The 14,407-nt window shown below is 31.3% G+C and overlaps 17 non-coding genes across 17 annotated transcripts; all 17 read left to right on the forward strand.

The window, feature by feature from the left end:
* Positions 1 to 1,164: 1,164 nt before the first annotated feature.
* Positions 1,165 to 1,238, forward strand: TRNAN-GUU. Its single transcript has one exon. It is a non-coding gene; the product is annotated as a tRNA-Asn (tRNA).
* A 691-nt stretch (positions 1,239 to 1,929) lies between these two features.
* On the forward strand, positions 1,930 to 2,003 carry TRNAN-GUU. Its single transcript has one exon. It is a non-coding gene; the product is annotated as a tRNA-Asn (tRNA).
* An 838-nt stretch (positions 2,004 to 2,841) lies between these two features.
* On the forward strand, positions 2,842 to 2,915 carry TRNAN-GUU. Its single transcript has one exon. It is a non-coding gene; the product is annotated as a tRNA-Asn (tRNA).
* A 682-nt stretch (positions 2,916 to 3,597) lies between these two features.
* Positions 3,598 to 3,671, forward strand: TRNAN-GUU. The gene has a single exon. It is a non-coding gene; the product is annotated as a tRNA-Asn (tRNA).
* A 681-nt stretch (positions 3,672 to 4,352) lies between these two features.
* Positions 4,353 to 4,426, forward strand: TRNAN-GUU. The gene has a single exon. It is a non-coding gene; the product is annotated as a tRNA-Asn (tRNA).
* Positions 4,427 to 5,096: 670 nt separating this feature from the next.
* On the forward strand, positions 5,097 to 5,170 carry TRNAN-GUU. The gene has a single exon. It is a non-coding gene; the product is annotated as a tRNA-Asn (tRNA).
* A 678-nt stretch (positions 5,171 to 5,848) lies between these two features.
* TRNAN-GUU lies at positions 5,849 to 5,922 on the forward strand. The gene has a single exon. It is a non-coding gene; the product is annotated as a tRNA-Asn (tRNA).
* Positions 5,923 to 6,605: 683 nt separating this feature from the next.
* TRNAN-GUU lies at positions 6,606 to 6,679 on the forward strand. Its single transcript has one exon. It is a non-coding gene; the product is annotated as a tRNA-Asn (tRNA).
* Positions 6,680 to 7,366: 687 nt separating this feature from the next.
* Positions 7,367 to 7,440, forward strand: TRNAN-GUU. The gene has a single exon. It is a non-coding gene; the product is annotated as a tRNA-Asn (tRNA).
* A 689-nt stretch (positions 7,441 to 8,129) lies between these two features.
* Positions 8,130 to 8,203, forward strand: TRNAN-GUU. Its single transcript has one exon. It is a non-coding gene; the product is annotated as a tRNA-Asn (tRNA).
* A 683-nt stretch (positions 8,204 to 8,886) lies between these two features.
* Positions 8,887 to 8,960, forward strand: TRNAN-GUU. The gene has a single exon. It is a non-coding gene; the product is annotated as a tRNA-Asn (tRNA).
* Positions 8,961 to 9,648: 688 nt separating this feature from the next.
* TRNAN-GUU lies at positions 9,649 to 9,722 on the forward strand. The gene has a single exon. It is a non-coding gene; the product is annotated as a tRNA-Asn (tRNA).
* A 689-nt stretch (positions 9,723 to 10,411) lies between these two features.
* On the forward strand, positions 10,412 to 10,485 carry TRNAN-GUU. Its single transcript has one exon. It is a non-coding gene; the product is annotated as a tRNA-Asn (tRNA).
* Positions 10,486 to 11,169: 684 nt separating this feature from the next.
* Positions 11,170 to 11,243, forward strand: TRNAN-GUU. Its single transcript has one exon. It is a non-coding gene; the product is annotated as a tRNA-Asn (tRNA).
* A 705-nt stretch (positions 11,244 to 11,948) lies between these two features.
* On the forward strand, positions 11,949 to 12,022 carry TRNAN-GUU. Its single transcript has one exon. It is a non-coding gene; the product is annotated as a tRNA-Asn (tRNA).
* A 717-nt stretch (positions 12,023 to 12,739) lies between these two features.
* Positions 12,740 to 12,813, forward strand: TRNAN-GUU. The gene has a single exon. It is a non-coding gene; the product is annotated as a tRNA-Asn (tRNA).
* Positions 12,814 to 13,967: 1,154 nt separating this feature from the next.
* Positions 13,968 to 14,041, forward strand: TRNAN-GUU. The gene has a single exon. It is a non-coding gene; the product is annotated as a tRNA-Asn (tRNA).
* Positions 14,042 to 14,407: the final 366 nt, after the last annotated feature.

The raw sequence follows: 14,407 nt of genomic DNA on the forward strand, positions 1-14,407 counted from the left end.
TTGATGTTTTGAAACTTACCACATTATATTATGGGTATAAGGCTAAGGTTGGGTTGTGTATGGTGAGCCTCAAATTAAGATATGTGGCTATTCAGATTGGTTGATTGTACCAACTACCATTTAGTGTAATGACATCGTAGTTACCCGCGGTGGGGGCTTACATTTTTTGTTTGAAAATGTTTGAGAAAGTATAGAACATATACTACCTTGTAAATCATCATGGGCATTAAAAAAAAAAGAAAGAAGAATAATGGTCCATTTTAGTTCCGACTTTAATTAAATGGTCCATTTTAGTTCCGACTTTAATTAAATATGAGAACTTAGGGCCGCAATTAGGTTTCATTATTTCTTTAAAAAAAATATTCTTTAATCTTTGCTGGAGTAGCTCAGTTGGTTAGAGCGTGTGGCTGTTTAACCACAAGGTCGAAGGTTCAAGTCCTTCCTCTAGCGACTTGCGACATTTGAACTCACCGGTTTCCTACTAATAGTTCCACTGCAACAACACTCGGGCAGAAACTTGTTGTCTAGCTTGTATGGAAGGCACACAAATTAAGAATTTTATGTCATAGAAGTATTTTTTTATAGATAATTTTACTTTTTTAGTTATATGACTGTCTTGATATTATAAGATAGAGAAAAAAATATTCAAATTACACGTAAAACGATTTAAAATTTGTAAACAAGGTCAGAAATTTGAACTCTTCAAAATTTACTTCCATAAGTTTGTATATAACATCAATTGAAACTAGTGACTAAATTTTATAATTATAAATATACACTTCAAATTTTTATTGATGTTGTGAAACTTACCACATTATATTATGGGTATAAGGCTAAGGTTGGGTTGTGTATGGTGAGCCTCAAATTAAGATATGTGGCTATTCAGATTGGTTGATTGTACCAACTACCATTTAGTGTAATGACATCGTAGTTACCCGCGGTGGGGGCTTACATTTTTTGTTTGAAAATGTTTGAGAAAGTATAGAACATATACTACCTTGTAAATCATCATGGGCATTAAAAAAAAGAAAGAAGAATAATGGTCCATTTTTGTTCCGACTTTAATTAAATGGTCCATTTTAGTTCCGACTTTAATTAAATATGAGAACTTAGGGCCGCAATTAGGTTTCATTATTTCTTTAAAAAAAATATTCTTTAATGTTTGCTGGAGTAGCTCGGTTGGTTAGAGCGTGTGGCTGTTAACCACAAGGTCGAAGGTTCAAGTCCTTCCTCTAGCGATTTGCGACATTTGAACTCACCGGTTTCATACTAATAGTTCCACTGCAACAACACTCGGGCAGAAACTTGTTGTCTAGCTTGTATGGAAGGCTGCTCACAAATTAAGAATTTTATGTCATAGAAGTATTTTTTTATAGATAATTTTACTTTTTTAGTTATATAACTGTCTTGATATTATAAGATAGGGAAAAAAATATTCAAATTACACGTAAAACGATTTAAAGTTTGTAAACAAGGTCAGAAATTTGAACTCTTCAAAATTTACTTCCATAAGTTTGTATATAACATCAATTGAAACTAGTGACTAAATTTTATAATTATAAATATACACTTCAAATTTTTATTGATGTTGTGAAATTTACCACATTATATTATGGGTATAAGGCTAAGGTTGGATTGTGTATGGTGAGCCTCAAATTAAGATATGTGGCTATTCAGATTGGTTGATTGTGCCAACTACCATTTAGTGTAACGACATACTAGTTACCCGTTGTGGGGGCTTACATTTTTTGTTTGAAAATGTTTGAGAAAGTATAGAACATATACTATCTTGTAAATCATCATGGGCATTAAAAAAAAAAAAAGAAAGAAGAATAATGGTCCATTTTAGTTCCGACTTTAATTAAATATGTGATCTTAGGGCCGCAATTAGGTTTCATTATTTCTTTAAAAAAATATTCTTTAATGTTTGCTGGAGTAGCTCAGTTGGTTAGAGCGTGTGGCTGTTAACCACAAGGTCGAAGGTTCAAGTCCTTCCTCTTGCGACTAGCGACATTTGAACTCACCGATTTCATACTAATAGTTCCACTGCAACAACATTCGGGCAGAAACTTGTATGGAAGGCTCACAAATTAATCAGATTTGGTGATTGCTGCCAACTACCATTTAGTGTAATGACATCCTAGTTACCCGTTGTGGGGCTTACATTTTTTGTTTGAAAATGTTTGAGAAAGTATAGAACATATACTATCTTGTAAATCGTCATGGGCATTAAAAAAAAAAAGAAAGAAGAATAATCGTCTCCATTTTAGTTCCGACTTTAATTAAATATGTGATCTTAGGCGCAATTAGTTTCATTATTTCTTAAAAAAAATATTCTTTAATGTTTGCTGGGTATCGATTTAAAATTTGTAAACAAGTCAGAAATTTGAACTCTTCAAAATTTCTTCCATAATTTGTATATAACATCAATTGAAACTAGTGACTAAATTTTATAATTATAAATATACACTTCAAATTTTTATTGATGTTGTGAAACTTACCACATTATATTATGGGTATAAGGCTAAGGTTGGGTTGTGTATGGTGAGCCTCAATTAAGATATGTGGCTATTCAGATTGGTTGATTGTACCAACTACCATTTAGTGTAATGACATCGTAGTTACCCGCGGTGGGGCTTACATTTTTTGTTTGAAAATGTTTGAGAAAGTATAGAACATATACTACCTTGTAAATCATCATGGGCATTAAAAAAAAAAAAGAAGAATAATGGTCCATTTTAGTTCCGACTTTTAAATGGTCGTTCCGACTTTAATTAAATATGAGATCTTAGGGCCGCAATTAGGTTTCATTATTTCTTTAAAAAAAATATTCTTTAATTTGCTGGAGTAGCTCAGTTGGTTAGAGCGTGTGGCTGTTAACCACAAGGTCGAAGGTTCAAGTCCTTCCTCTAGCGACTAGCGAATTTGAACTCACCGGTTTCATACTAATAGTTCCACTGCAACAACACTCGGCAGAAACTTGTTGTCTAGCTTGTATGAAGGCTCACAAATTAAGAATTTTATGTCATAGAAGTATTTTTTTATAGATAATTTTACTTTTTTAGTTATATAACTGTCTTGATATTATAAGATAGGGAAAAAAATATTCAATTACACGTAAAACGATTTAAAGTTTGTAAACAGGTCAGAAAATTTGAACTCTTCAAAATTTACTTCCATAAGTTTGTATATAACATCAATTGAAACTAGTGACTAAATTTTATAATTATAATATATACACTTCAAATTTTTATTGATGTTGTGAAATTACCACATTATATTATGGGTATAAGGCTAAGGTTGGGTTGTGTATGGTGAGCCTCAAATTAAGATATGTGGCTATTCAGATTGGTTGATTGTGCCAACTACCTTTAGTGTAACGACATACTAGTTACCCGTTGTGGGGGCTTACATTTTTTGTTTGAAAATGTTTGAGAAAGTATAGAACATATACTATCTTGTAAATCATCATGGGCATTAAAAAAAAAAAGAAAGAAGAATAATGGTCCATTTTAGTTCCGACTTTAATTAAATATGTGATCTTAGGGCCGCAATTAGGTTTCATTATTTCTTTAAAAAAAATATTCTTTAATGTTTGCTGGAGTAGCTCAGTTGGTTAGAGCGTGTGGCTGTTAACCACAAGGTCGAAGGTTCAAGTCCTTCTCTCGACTAGCGACATTTGAACTCACCGATTTCATACTAATAGTTCCACTGCAACAACATTCGGGCAGAAACTTGTTATGGAAGGCTCACAAATTAAGAATTTATGTCATAGAAGTATTTTTTTAGATAATTTTACTTTTTTTTATAACTGTCTTGATATTATAAGATAGAGAAAAAAATATTCAAATTACACGTAAAACGATTTAAAATTTGTAAACAAGGTCAGAAATTTGAACTCTTCAAAATTTTTCCATAAGTTTGTATATAACATCAATTGAAACTAGTGACTAAATTTTATAATTATAAATATACACTTCAAATTTTTATTGATGTTGTGAAACTTACCACATTATATTATGGGTATAAGGCTAAGGTTGGGTTGTGTATGGTGAGCCTCAAATTAAGATATGTGGCTATTCAGATTGGTTGATTGTACCAACTACCATTTAGTGTAATGACATCGTAGTTACCCGCGGTGGGGCTTACATTTTTTGTTTGAAAATGTTTGAGAAAGTATAGAACATATACTACTTGTAAATCATCATGGGCATTAAAAAAAAAAAGAAGAATAATGATTTTAGTTCCGACTTTAATTAAATGGTCCATTTTAGTTCCGACTTTAATTAAATATGAGATCTTAGGGCCGCAATTAGGTTTCATTATTTCTTTAAAAAAAATATTCTTTATTTGCTGGAGTAGCTCAGTTGGTTAGAGCGTGTGGCTGTTAACCACAAGGTCGAAGGTTCAAGTCCTTCCTCTAGCGACTAGCGACATTTGAACTCACCGGTTTCATACTAATAGTTCCAACACTCGGGCAGAAACTTGTTGTCTAGCTTGTATGGAAGGCTCACAAATTAAGAATTTTTATGTCATAGAAGTATTTTTTATATATAATTTTACTTTTTTAGTTATATAACTGTCTTGATATTATAAGATAGGGAAAAATATTCAAATTACACGTAAAACGATTTAAAGTTTGTAAACAAGGTCAGAAATTTGAACTCTTCAAAATTTACTTCCATAAGTTTGTATATAACATCAATTGAAACTAGTGACTAAATTTTATAATTATAAATATACACTTCAAATTTTTATTGATGTTGTGAAATTTACCACATTATATTATGGGTATAAGGCTAAGGTTGGGTTGTGTATGGTGAGCCTCAAATTAAGATATGTGGCTATTCAGATTGGTTGATTGTGCCAACTACCATTTAGTGTAATGACATCTAGTTACCCGGTGGGGCTTACATTTTTTGTTTGAAAATGTTTGAGAAAGTATAGAACATATACTACTTGTAAATCATCATGGGCATTAAAAAAAAAGAAAGAAGAATAATGGTCCATTTTAGTTCCGACTTTAATTAAATATGTGATCTTAGGGCCGCAATTAGGTTTCATTATTTCTTTAAAAAAAATATTCTTTAATGTTTGCTGGAGTAGCTCAGTTGGTTAGAGCGTGTGGCTGTTAACCACAAGGTCGAAGGTTCAAGTCCTTCCTCTAGCGACTAGCGACATTTGAACTCACCGGTTTCATACTAATAGTTCCACTGCAACAACATTCGGGCAGAAACTTGTATGGAAGGCTCACAAATTAAGAATTTTATGTCATAGAAGTATTTTTTTATAGATAATTTTACTTTTTTAGTTATATAACTGTCTTGATATTATAAGATAGAGAAAAAAATATTCAAATTACACGTAAAACGATTTAAAGTTTGTAAACAAGGTCAGAAATTTGAACTCTTCAAAATTTACTTCCATAAGTTTGTATATCATCAATTGAAACTAGTGACTAAATTTTATAATTATAAATATACACTTCAAATTTTTATTGATGTTGTGAAACTTACCACATTATATTATGGGTATAAGGCTAAGGTTGGGTTGTGTATGGTGAGCCTCAAATTAAGATATGTGGCTATTCAGATTGGTTGATTGTGCCAACTACCATTTAGTGTAATGACATCTAGTTACCGCGTGGGGGCTTACATTTTTTGTTTGAAAATGTTTGAGAAAGTATAGAACATATACTACCTTGTAAATCATCATGGGCATTAAAAAAAAAAGAAAGAAGAATAATGGTCCATTTTAGTTCCGACTTTAATTAAATATGTGATCTTAGGATCTTAGGGCCGCAATTAGGTTTCATTATTTCTTTAAAAAAAAATATTCTTTAATGTTTGCTGGAGTAGCTCAGTTGGTTAGAGCGTGTGGCTGTTAACCACAAGGTCGAAGGTTCAAGTCCTTCCTCTAGCGACTAGCGACATTTGAACTCACCGGTTTCATACTAATAGTTCCACTGCAACAACACTCGGCAGAAACTTGTTGTCTAGCTTGTATGGAAGGCTCACAAATTAAGAATTTTATGTCATAGAAGTATTTTTTTATAGATAATTTTACTTTTTTAGTTATATAACTGTCTTGATATTATAAGATAGGGAAAAAAATATTCAAATTACACGTAAAACGATTTAAAGTTTGTAAACAAGGTCAGAAATTTGAACTCTTCAAAATTTACTTCCATAAGTTTGTATATAACATCAATTGAAACTAGTGACTAAATTTTATAATTATAAATATACACTTCAAATTTTTATTGATGTTGTAAACTTACCACATTATATTATGGGTATAAGGCTAAGGTTGGGTTGTGTATGGTGAGCCTCAAATTAAGATATGTGGCTATTCAGATTGGTTGATTGTGCCAACTACCATTTAGTGTAATGACATCTAGTTACCCGGTGGGGGCTTACATTTTTTGTTTGAAAATGTTTGAGAAAGTATAGAACATATACTACCTTGTAAATCATCATGGGCATTAAAAAAAAAAAAAGAAGAAGAATAATGGTCCATTTTAGTTCCGACTTTAATTAAATATGTGATCTTAGGGCCGCAATTAGGTTTCATTATTTCTTTAAAAAAAATATTCTTTAATGTTTGCTGGAGTAGCTCAGTTGGTTAGAGCGTGTGGCTGTTAACACAAAGGTCGAAGGTTCAAGTCCTTCCTCTAGCGACTAGCGACATTTGAACTCACCGTTTCATACTAATAGTTCCACTGCAACAACACTCGGGCAGAAACTTGTATGGAAGGCTCACAAATTAAGAATTTTATGTCATAGAAGTATTTTTTTATAGATAATTTACTTTTTTAGTTATATAACTGTCTTGATATTATAAGATAGAGAAAAAAATATTCAAATTACACGTAAAACGATTTAAAGTTTGTAAACAAGGTCAGAAATTTGAACTCTTCAAAATTTACTTCCATAAGTTTGTATATAACATCAATTGAAACTAGTGACTAAATTTTATAATTATAAATATACACTTCAAATTTTTATTGATGTTGTGAAACTTACCACATTATATTATGGGTATAAGGCTAAGGTTGGGTTGTGTATGGTGAGCCTCAAATTAAGATATGTGGCTATTCAGATTGGTTGATTGTGCCAACTACCATTTAGTGTAATGACATCGGTTACCGCGTGGGGGCTTACATTTTTTTTGAAAATGTTTGAGAAAGTATAGAACATATACTACCTTGTAAATCATCATGGGCATTAAAAAAAAAAAAGAAGAAAATAATGGTCCATTTTAGTTCCGACTTTAATTAAATATTTAGTTCCAACTTTAATTAAATGATCTTAGGGCCGCAATTAGGTTTCATTATTTCTTTAAAAAAAAATATTCTTTAATGTTTGCTGGAGTAGCTCAGTTGGTTAGAGCGTGTGGCTGTTAACCACAAGGTCGAAGGTTCAAGTCCTTCCTCTAGCGACTAGCGACATTTGAACTCACCGGTTTCATACTAATAGTTCCACCTTGTTGTCTAGCTTGTATGGAAGGCTCACAAATTAAGAATTTTATGTCATAGAAGTATTTTTTATATATAATTTTACTTTTTTAGTTATATAACTGTCTTGATATTATAAGATAGGGAAAAAAATTTCAAATTACACGTAAAACGATTTAAAGTTTGTAAACAAGGTCAGAAATTTGAACTCTTCAAAATTTACTTCCATAAGTTTGTATATAACATCAATTGAAACTAGTGACTAAATTTTATAATTATAAATATACACTTCAAATTTTTATTGATGTTGTGAAATTTACCACATTATATTATGGGTATAAGGCTAAGGTTGGGTTGTGTATGGTGAGCCTCAAATTAAGATATGTGGCTATTCAGATTGGTTGATTGTGCCAACTACCATTTAGTGTAATGACATCCTAGTTACCCGCGGTGGGGGCTTACATTTTTTGTTTGAAAATGTTTGAGAAAGTATAGAACATATACTACCTTGTAAATCATCATGGGCATTAAAAAAAAAGAAAGAAGAATAATGGTCCATTTTAGTTCCGACTTTAATTAAATGGTCCATTTAGTTCCGACTTTAATTAAATATGAGATCTTAGGGCCGCAATTAGGTTTCATTATTCTTTAAAAAAAAATATTTTTAATGTTTGCTGGAGTAGCTCAGTTGGTTAGAGCGTGTGGCTGTTAACCACAAGGTCGAAGGTTCAAGTCCTTCCTCTAGCGACTAGCGACATTTGAACTCACCGGTTTCATACTAATAGTTCCACTGCAACAACTCGGGCAGAAACTTGTTGTCTAGCTTGTATGGAAGGCTCACAAATTAAGAATTTTATGTCATAGAAGTATTTTTTTATAGATAATTTTACTTTTTTAGTTATATAACTGTCTTGATATTATAAGATAGGGAAAAAAATATTCAAATTACACGTAAAACGATTTAAAGTTTGTAAACAAGGTCAGAAATTTGAACTCTTCAAAATTTACTTCCATAAGTTTGTATATAACATCAATTGAAACTAGTGACTAAATTTTATAATTATAAATATACACTTCAAATTTTTATTGATGTTGTGAAATTTACCACATTATATTATGGGTATAAGGCTAAGGTTGGGTTGTGTATGGTGAGCCTCAAATTAAGATATGTGGCTATTCAGATTGGTTGATTGTGCCAACTACCATTTAGTGTAATGACATCTAGTTACCCGTTGTGGGGGCTTACATTTTTTTTTGAAAATGTTTGAGAAAGTATAGAACATATACTACCTTGTAAATCATCATGGGCATTAAAAAAAAAAAAGAAGAAGAATAATGGTCCATTTTAGTTCCGACTTTAATTAAATATGTGATCTTAGGGCCGCAATTAGGTTTCATTATTTCTTTAAAAAAAATATTCTTTAATGTTTGCTGGAGTAGCTCAGTTGGTTAGAGCGTGTGGCTGTTAACCACAAGGTCGAAGGTTCAAGTCCTTCCTCTAGCGACTAGCGACATTTGAACTCACCGGTTTCATACTAATAGTTCCACTGCAACAACATCGGGCAGAAACTTGTATGGAAGGCTCACAAATTAAGAATTTTATGTCATAGAAGTATTTTTTTATAGATAATTTTACTTTTTTAGTTATATAACTGTCTTGATATTATAAGATAGGGAAAAATATTCAAATTACACGTAAAACGATTTAAAGTTTGTAAACAAGGTCAGAAATTTTAACTCTTCAAAATTTACTTCCATAAGTTTGTATATAACATCAATTGAAACTAGTGACTAAATTTTATAATTATAAATATACACTTCAAATTTTTGATGTTGTGAAACTTACCACATTATATTATGGGTATAAGGCTAAGGTTGGGTTGTGTATGGTGAGCCTCAAATTAAGATATGTGGCTATTCAGATTGGTTGATTGTGCCAACTACCATTTAGTGTAATGACATCCTAGTTACCGCGGTGGGGGCTTACATTTTTTGTTTGAAAATGTTTGAGAAAGTATAGAACATACTACCTTGTAAATCATCATGGGCATTAAAAAAAAAGAAAGAATAATAATGGTCCATTTTAGTTCCGACTTTAATTAAATTTTAGTTCCGACTTTAATTAAATATGAGATCTTAGGGCCGCAATTAGGTTTCATTATTTCTTTAAAAAAAAATATTCTTTAATGTTTGCTGGAGTAGCTCAGTTGGTTAGAGCGTGTGGCTGTTAACCACAAGGTCGAAGGTTCAAGTCCTTCCTCTAGCGACTAGCGACATTTGAACTCACCGGTTTCATACTAATAGTTCCACTTGTTGTCTAGCTTGTATGGAAGGCTCACAAATTAAGAATTTTATGTCATAGAAGTATTTTTTTATAGATAATTTTACTTTTTTAGTTATATAACTGTCTTGATATTATAAGATAGAAAAAAATATTCAAATTACACGTAAAACGATTTAAAGTTTGTAAACAAGGTCAGAAATTTGAACTCTTCAAAATTTACTTCCATAAGTTTGTATATAACATCAATTGAAACTAGTGACTAAATTTTATAATTATAAATATACACTTCAAATTTTTATTGATGTTGTGAAATTTACCACATTATATTATGGGTATAAGGCTAAGGTTGGGTTGTGTATGGTGAGCCTCAAATTAAGATATGTGGCTATTCAGATTGGTTGATTGTGCCAACTACCATTTAGTGTAATGACATCCTAGTTACCCGCGGTGGGGGCTTACATTTTTTGTTTGAAAATGTTTGAGAAAGTATAGAACATATACTACCTTGTAAATCATCATGGGTTTAAAAAAAAAGAAAGAAGAATAATGGTCCATTTTAGTTCCGACTTTAATTAAATGGTCCATTTAGTTCCGACTTTAATTAAATATGAGATCTTAGGGCCGCAATTAGGTTTCATTATTTCTTTAAAAAAAAATATTCTTTAATGTTTGCTGGAGTAGCTCAGTTGGTTAGAGCGTGTGGCTGTTAACCACAAGGTCGAAGGTTCAAGTCCTTCCTCTAGCGACTAGACATTTGAACTCACCGGTTTCATACTAATAGTTCCACTGCAACAAACTCGGGCAGAAACTTGTTGTCTAGCTTGTATGGAAGGCTCACAATTAAGAATTTTATGTCATAGAAGTATTTTTTTATAGATAATTTTACTTTTTTAGTTATATAACTGTCTTGATATTATAAGATAGGAAAAAAAATATTCAAATTACACGTAAACGATTTAAAGTTTGTAAACAAGGTCAGAAATTTGAACTCTTCAAAATTTACTTCCATAAGTTTGTATATAACATCAATTGAAACTAGTGACTAAATTTTATAATTATAAATATACACTTCAAATTTTTATTGATGTTGTGAAATTTACCACATTATATTATGGGTATAAGGCTAAGGTTGGATTGTGTATGGTGAGCCTCAAATTAAGATATGTGGGCTATTCAGATTGGTTGATTGTGCCAACTACCATTTAGTGTAACGACATACTAGTTACCCGTTGTGGGGCTTACATTTTTTGTTTGAAAATGTTTGAGAAAGTATAGAACATATACTATCTTGTAAATCATCCATGGGCATTAAAAAAAAAAAAGAAAGAAGAATAATGGTCCATTTTAGTTCCGACTTTAATTAAATATGTGATCTTAGGGCCGCAATTAGGTTTCATTATTTCTTTAAAAAAAATATTCTTTAATGTTTGCTGGAGTAGCTCAGTTGGTTAGAGCGTGTGGCTGTTAACCACAAGGTCGAAGGTTCAAGTCCTTCCTCTAGCGACTAGCGACATTTGAACTCACCGGTTTCATACTAATAGTTCCACTGCAACAACATTCGGGCAGAAACTTGTATGGAAGGCTCACAAATTAAGAATTTTATGTCATAGAAGTATTTTTTTATAGATAATTTTACTTTTTTAGTTATATAACTGTCTTGATATTATAAGATAGGGAAAAAAATATTCAAATTACACGTAAAACGATTTAAAGTTTGTAAACAAGGTCAGAAATTTGAACTCTTCAAAATTTACTTCCATAAGTTTGTATATAACATCAATTGAAACTAGTGACTAAATTTTATAATTATAAATATACACTTCAAATTTTTATTGATGTTGTGAAACTTACCACATTATATTATGGGTATAAGGCTAAGGTTGGGTTGTGTATGGTGAGCCTCAAATTAAGATATGTGGCTATTCAGATTGGTTGATTGTGCCAACTACCATTTAGTGTAATGACATCCTAGTTACCCGCGGTGGGGGCTTACATTTTTTGTTTGAAAATGTTTGAGAAAGTATAGAACATATACTACCTTGTAAATCATCATGGGCATTAAAAAAAAAGAAAGAATAATAATGGTCCATTTTAGTTCCGACTTTAATTAAATGGTCCATTTTAGTTCCGACTTTAATTAAATATGAGATCTTAGGGCCGCAATTAGGTTTCATTATTTCTTTAAAAAAAAAATATTCTTTAATGTTTGCTGGAGTAGCTCAGTTGGTTAGAGCGTGTGGCTGTTAACCACAAGGTCGAAGGTTCAAGTCCTTCCTCTAGCGACTAGCGACATTTGAACTCACCAGTTTCATACTAATAGTTCCACTGCAACAACACTCGGGCAGAAACTTGTTGTCTAGCTTGTATGGAAGGCTCACAAATTAAGAATTTTATGTCATAGAAGTATTTTTTTTATAGATAATTTTACTTTTTTAGTTATATAACTGTCTTGATATTATAAGATAGGGAAAAAAATATTCAAATTACACGTAAAACGATTTAAAGTTTGTAAACAAGGTCAGAAATTTGAACTCTTCAAAATTTACTTCCATAAGTTTGTATATAACATCAATTGAAACTAGTGACTAAATTTTATAATTATAAATATACACTTCAAATTTTTATTGATGTTGTGAAATTTACCACATTATATTATGGGTATAAGGCTAAGGTTGGGTTGTGTATGGTGAGCCTCAAATTAAGATATGTGGCTATTCAGATTGGTTGATTGTGCCAACTACCATTTAGTGTAATGACATCCTAGTTACCCGCGGTGGGGGCTTACATTTTTTGTTTGAAAATGTTTGAGAAAGTATAAGAACATATACTACCTTGTAAATCATCATGGGCATTAAAAAAAAAGAAAGAATAATAATGGTCCATTTTAGTTCCGACTTTAATTAAATGGTCCATTTTAGTTCCGACTTTAATTAAATATGAGATCTTAGGGCCGCAATTAGGTTTCATTATTTCTTTAAAAAAAAATATCTTTAATGTTTGCTGGAGTAGCTCAGTTGGTTAGAGCGTGTGGCTGTTAACCACAAGGTCGAAGGTTCAAGTCCTTCCTCTAGCGACTAGCGACATTTGAACTCACCAGTTTCATACTAATAGTTCCACTGCAACAACACTCGGGCAGAAACTTGTTGTCTAGCTTGTATGGAAGGCTCACAAATTAAGAATTTTATGTCATAGAAGTATTTTTTTTATAGATAATTTTACTTTTTTAGTTATATAACTGTCTTGATATTATAAGATAGGGAAAAAAATATTCAAATTACACGTAAAACGATTTAAAGTTTGTAAACAAGGTCAGAAATTTGAACTCTTCAAAATTTACTTCCATAAGTTTGTATATAACATCAATTGAAACTAGTGACTAAATTTTATAATTATAAATATACACTTCAAATTTTTATTGATGTTGTGAAACTTACCACATTATATTATGGGTATAAGGCTAAGGTTGGTTGTGTATGGTGAGCCTCAAATTAAGATATGTGGCTATTCAGATTGGTTGATTGTGCCAACTACCATTTAGTGTAATGACATCCTAGTTACCCGCGGTGGGGGCTTACATTTTTTGTTTGAAAATGTTTGAGAAAGTATAGAACATATACTACCTTGCATTTTAGCGACTTTAATTAAATGGGTAACCACAAGGGGAACTCACCAGTTTCATACTAATAGTTCCACTGCAACAACACTCGGGCAGAAACTTGGCTTACATTAGAGAAAAAAATATTTTGTAAACAAGGTCAGAAATTTGAACTCTTCAAAATTTACTTCCATAAGTTTGTATATAACATCAATTGAAACTAGTGACTAAATTTTATAATTATAAATATACACTTCAAATTTTTATTGATGTTGTGAAACTTACCACATTATATTATGGTATAAGGCTAAGGTTGGGTTGTGTATGGTGAGCCTCAAATTAAGATATGTGGCTATTCAGATTGGTTGATTGTGCCAACTACCATTTAGTGTAATGACATCTAGTTACCCGCGGTGGGGGCTTACATTTTTTGTTTGAAAATGTTTGAGAAAGTAGAACATATACTACCTTGTAAATCATCATGGCATTAAAAAAAAAAAAGAATAATGGTCCATTTTAGTTCCGACTTTAATTAAATGGTCCATTTTAGTTCCGACTTTAATTAAATATGAGATCTTAGGGCCGCAATTAGGTTTCATTATTTCTTTAAAAAAAAATATTCTTTAATGTTTGCTGGAGTAGCTCAGTTGGTTAGAGCGTGTGGCTGTTAACCACAAGGTCGAAGGTTCAAGTCCTTCCTCTAGCGACTAGCGACATTTGAACTCACCGTTTCATACTAATAGTTCCACTGCAACAACACTCGGGCAGAAACTTGTTGTCTAGCTTGTATGGAAGGCTCACAAATTAAGAATTTTATGTCATAGAAGTATTTTTTTATAGATAATTTTACTTTTTTAGTTATATAACTGTCTTGATATTATAAGATAGGGAAAAAATATTCAAATTACACGTAAAACGATTTAAAGTTTGTAAACAAGGTCAGAAATTTGAACTCTTCAAAATTTACTTCCATAAGTTTGTATATAACATCAATTGAAACTAGTGACTAAATTTTATAATTATAAATATACACTTCAAATTTTTATTGATGTTGTGAAAATTTACCACATTA

This window comes from Ipomoea nil, unplaced genomic scaffold, assembly GCF_001879475.1.
Source record: "Ipomoea nil cultivar Tokyo-kokei standard unplaced genomic scaffold, Asagao_1.1 scaffold0164, whole genome shotgun sequence".
NCBI lineage: Eukaryota > Viridiplantae > Streptophyta > Magnoliopsida > Solanales > Convolvulaceae > Ipomoea > Ipomoea nil.